Source organism: Chiloscyllium plagiosum, chromosome 5 (genome assembly GCF_004010195.1).
Source record: "Chiloscyllium plagiosum isolate BGI_BamShark_2017 chromosome 5, ASM401019v2, whole genome shotgun sequence".
Taxonomy (NCBI): Eukaryota; Metazoa; Chordata; class Chondrichthyes; order Orectolobiformes; family Hemiscylliidae; genus Chiloscyllium; species Chiloscyllium plagiosum.
The window spans coordinates 54801129-54806434 of record NC_057714.1 but is presented as its reverse complement, the minus strand read 5'-3'; positions in this window follow the sequence as shown (position 1 = coordinate 54806434).

Genomic DNA, 5306 nt, shown 5'->3' with positions numbered 1-5306 from the left:
CCTCCGGGTGCTCCGGTTTCCTCCCACAGTCCAAAGATGTGCAGGTCAGGTGAATTGGCCATGCTAAATTGCCCGTAGTGTTAGGTAAGGGGTAAATGTAGGGGTATAGGTGGGTTGTGCTTCGGCGGGTCGGTGTGGACTTGTTGGGCTGAAGGGCCTGTTTCCACACTGTAATGTAATCTAATCTAATGTAATCTAATCTAAAAACTTACCACCACTGAGGTCAGGCTCACCAGTCTATAGTTCCCTGGCTTGTCTTTACCGCCCTTCTTAAACAGTGGCACCACGTTTGCCAATCTCCAGTCTTCTGGCACCTCGCCTATGACTATCGATGATACAAATATTTCAGCAAGAGGCCCAGCAATCACTTCTCTAGCTTCCCACAGAGTTCTCAGGTACACCTGATCAGGTCCTGGGGATTTATCCACCTTTAACCATTTCAAGACATCCAGCACTTCCTCCTGTGTAATCTGGACATTTTGCAAAATGTCACCATCTATTTCCCTACAGTCTATATCTTCCATATCCTTTTCCACAGTAAATATATCAGATAGTTGTCAGGGGCAGATAGTCAATGCAGAATGGTCAGAGATAGAGTCAGGTGGTCAGTGTTGGATGGGAATGGTAGTATTTTGGGAGCGGTCGTTGGGTCATTTGGCATATCATGTCAAGTCGGACCGGGGGAACTGGAGTGAGAGGTAGGAAGTCTGGGTTAGTTGTGAAACCAGAGGGGATGCAGTCAGGTGGTTAAGAGGAGTGGTCAGGGAGTAGTCAGGTGGTTGGTGGTATCAGGGAGTTAAGGAGGTAGTCATAGATTTGGAAAGGGATAAGTCACAGGTGAGTGTGAGTGTTCTGTTTATCAGTTATATAGCAAACTATTCAGGTTAAATATAGTGGAGACATTTGCAGAGGGTTACAGGGAGCAACCTACCTGTGTAACGTCCATGGTGGTCAGCAAGTGGGGAATTTGTCAGATCTTAGGTTGTACATCTAGCTTCAAACAATCCAGAAACAGGAAAATTTGGACAAATATCTTAACTTTCAATGTAAATTTTCTGCTGGGTAGTTTAACAGTCAGGTTCGAAGCATGGGCCATCAAAGTCAGAGCAAGGGATATATTGTGTTTTTGTTGAACTCTTTCCTAAATAAAGCTGAGAGGATGGAATTCCTCTGATGAGCACATCGGGCCAAGTTCAACAAATTTATTATTGATGTGTAGGCATTGTAGCTACTCCTAAACAATTCAAACATTAAGGAGATCAAACTTCTTTCGACTCAACAAAATGGAGTTGAAGTGTCTTTTACAACATAATATTAAAGTTGAGAAACCAAATAATAACAAATTCTTTCCGTCGGTTTGGCATGGTAATGAACAGAAAACCACAGTGGAATATTCTCAGCTCCTGAAATTTGAGAAAATCTAGTAAGATATAAAATAAGGCCCTTCTCTTTGGCAAGATTTAAATGTCCCATTTTCCAACCAAATGTTGGAAGTGAGACAAGATTCTCATCAGTGAGCACCAAAAGATCTATTTCATGGATTATTACTCATTATCACTCAGTACTACCTACTCTCATCTCATTAATTAGCCGATTCACATCCTCCCACCGTATTAGGGACATGGGTTTAATTCCACCCCCGGTAACTATCTGCCTGGGTTTTGCACATTCTCCCTGTGGGCTTCCGCCAGGTGCTTTGGTTTCCTCCCACAGCCCAAAGGGTGCAGGCTAGGTGGATTGGCTATGGGAAATGCAGAGTTATGTGGTAAAGCGGGTGGTGAGTCTGGGTGGAATGCTCATTGGAGGGTCGGTGTTGACTAGATGGGCTAAATGGCCTGTTTCCATACTGTAGGGACTCTATATTAAAAAAAAGACACTACACACGCAGGAAGGGGCACCCAGCTCATGGACTGGACCAGTGTGGACCTCAGGGCTGATCACCCACTCTCTTAGCAATAATTCACTTTGTGTCTGCTGTGATGGGCTGTCCTGGGAGTGTCAGGTGGAAAGGGACATGGAGGGAGATTCAGGTTTTCTTTGATCATGAATCTGAGACTCATGATGCTGAGCTCAGTCAGCTTGGCCTTACACGTCTTCTCAACTCCTAAACATGAACCATGAATAGATGGAATTGGCATTTGTTTTCTGTTGTAATATGTAGGCTTCACTTCTGATAGGTAGGAAACCCTTCAAAAGGCAACCATATCAGAGCACAGGTTGAAGTCCATTACCATCACATCATTGTCCATGTGAAAGGCATGCAGTGTACGAATGTACAGGGTCTAAATGCTGGCAATCCTAACTATGCCATTGGTCCTTAGAGATTGAAGAAAGTCATCTCTGTCAAGCAGAAGTAATCATGGCAACCTGAAAATTGACACCTACAGGCTGTAAAGAGTAACGCTAATGCAAGACTTTATACAGCGCAGAGGGGCACAGATTTGATTTCTTCTCACTTAACAGTAGTATTTAGTAACATGCTTTTATATGCAATGAGACCTTTCTTGGGTGATGCAGGTTGGGAGGATATGGTCCAATATCAAAGTATCACATGGAGACATTCCACAGCCCTCCTTGTCAAGAGAGTTCCATATCCATATTTGGAGCAGTATACAAAGCCATCATTTGTGAGAAATGTGAATGCTGACTGCTTGCATTCCTAAGCATCTGATCTGTTCCAAATGTTCCCCACAGAGGATCATTGACAAGACTGATGGATCCAGGGATTGATTTGGCAATAATTGTTATGCAAAAAAAGGGGCAGAGACATGGAGTAGCAACACATGTGGCAGAAAATCCAAGATAAGCAGCAACCTCCAATTATCGTCAACCAGCCTCCCACTTGAAGGATCACAGCTGACAGTCCAATCAGGACAAACAGGAGGCCCAGAGTTTATGTCCCAATGCCATTTCCTCCAGATGAATGGGGCACAGTGTCATCACAGACTAAGAACTTCCAGAACCCTGTTCCAAGAGTAGTCAACTGCTGGGGCAAGACCTGTGACCTGAAGAGGTGGTGGCCATCCTATCCCAAAAACTGTCAAGGTAACTGCTGCTTTAAAATCCTGTGTGCTTGGCTCCTTCCAAGGAACCATGGAGTCCAATATGGGATCTCTCAATCATCTACTCATGAAATATATTATATCTATTATCAATGCCAATTGTGTCAGATCACATCCTTTCAACTCGTTTTCTCAGGACAAGTCATTACTATAGTCTGGGCTGTAGAAATATCCTGCTTCACTGGGGCATTGTGCTGGAAATCAAATCCCACTATTCCTAAAGTCAATATAAAAGTTAAAGGTTTCCAAAGAAATATGCAAATCTCCCAAATTACCTAATTTTCAGAACCGGCTTGATCAAAAGCATAAACCAGGTTTCTAATTTGAACAAGAATCATTATTCACTCCAGGTCATTTGATTGCAGACACAGGTAAAGAATTAAATTAAATCAAATTAAACTGAGTAAATTCTACAAACTAAAACTCTAAATCCCTTATAAACTGTCTTTTACACATGGACAGACAAATGAATAGGCGGAAAAATCACATGGGTGGGGAGAAAGCTGCAAAAACAATTCTGTTGTCTTTGTTTATCAGATTTGTTGGGCTGGTTCTTGCTTCTCCTTGATTTTTTTGAATGCTTCCACTGGTTTGAAAGAGACAGAGGGTGGCTGGTTTACTTACGAAAGGTCTCTGCCTTAATCAATTCAAAGTCACAATTTGTAGCAACTGCTGAAGGAAAGACAAGCAGTTTTTCTCCAGGTTTAAAGTGGCTTCTTGCAAATATCTGACGTTTCATTTTGGCTACTGAAGATCTCTTCTGGTTTAACTAGCTTCTCTCTGTTTTGTCAATAGCCCAAACTGTTCAGCTCTCTGACAAACAATCACACAGTTGTTGACAGGCAGGGAGAAGGCCTTTGTCATTGATTAACGGCCCCTAATCCATACCAATCATACTAATCCATACTTTAAGTGATCCCTTGCCACTACTTGCACATTACTGGAACCCACAGCTAGACAAACAGAGTTTGCAATAGGTATTAAAATCTTTATTTTCAAACATAGAGCTATCTTTGTAAATTCCTGGTTTTAAAGCAATTCTTTCTCATTTCAGTCCACAAGTTTAAAAAAACACGGTCATTATAGATTCAGCAACATATCTGGCTTTTCCATGCTGCAGCACACAATCGACTGATCACATCACACACTGAGGGCAATTTCATTGTGCTGACTTCTGAGGAAAAATCATTGGATTTGGAACATTAACTATATTTTCTCTTCACAGATGCTGCCAGACTTGCTGAGTTTCTCCATTTTTATTTAATTTTGCAGCTTAGTTTATCAATTAAATGTGCAAGTGATCTAGGATCATTGGTACAATATCTAAGAAGTCTGTTCCAGGTACCCTGGGAGCAGCCATCTTGACTATCATCCTTGAAAACGCTCATGTTCTTCTTGCATCTGAGGGGCTAGATGTCTTGCAAAAATGGCGAATATGAAACAAAGCTATATTGAGACCAGAGCTGATGAATCTGTCACACAATCACTTGGTAAATAATGACACTGCACTTGATTTTGGTCAAGATCAGCCCCATAAGTTTAAAATGATCACACAATGAATGAAATGGAAATTAAGAAATATTTTTCTCACAATTCCCCGGTACAAACTGTTGTGCAAGCTATTTCTTTGAAAAAGTACTTGGATACAAATTTAATCAAGAGGAATACTGAAAGATACGTGAATGTTTTTTGTGAAAAAAAGAACTATAGAAATTTGATAGAATAAGTTATTGGTTTTTGTGTTGGAACATATGTATAACTTTGTAACTACTGTTTCCTTTAAGTACTTGCAGGCAAACTATGTAACTGCTTTGTGAAAATGTGCTGTGGCGGCCATTGAGATTTTAAAAAAACAAATTTGTTCCCTTAGGCTGTAAGGTAACTCATTAACCTTCACCCATTTCCAAGCTTTTACCAATCACTGCCTGTGTTTCTGAACATATAATGATCTCAGTGCAGTTCCATATCACTGCCAACAACAAGAAAATAAAACATCAACATGCCTAACCATAATAAGTAATACAAAGCCATACTTTCCAATGATGTAATCTTGAAACTGCTACATGCTTGATCACATAAATTACACAAGCTAAATTAATGTGACTATGTGAAAACCTTAGCATGCTGGTTAAGGAAAAGTTTAACCATTCAGAGTGGGGAAGGTGAAACGGCAGTAACTGCAGCTGAATTTGTAAAAAATATTTTTGAAGTTTTGCTGAGGAACATTCTTCACATATTAAAAGA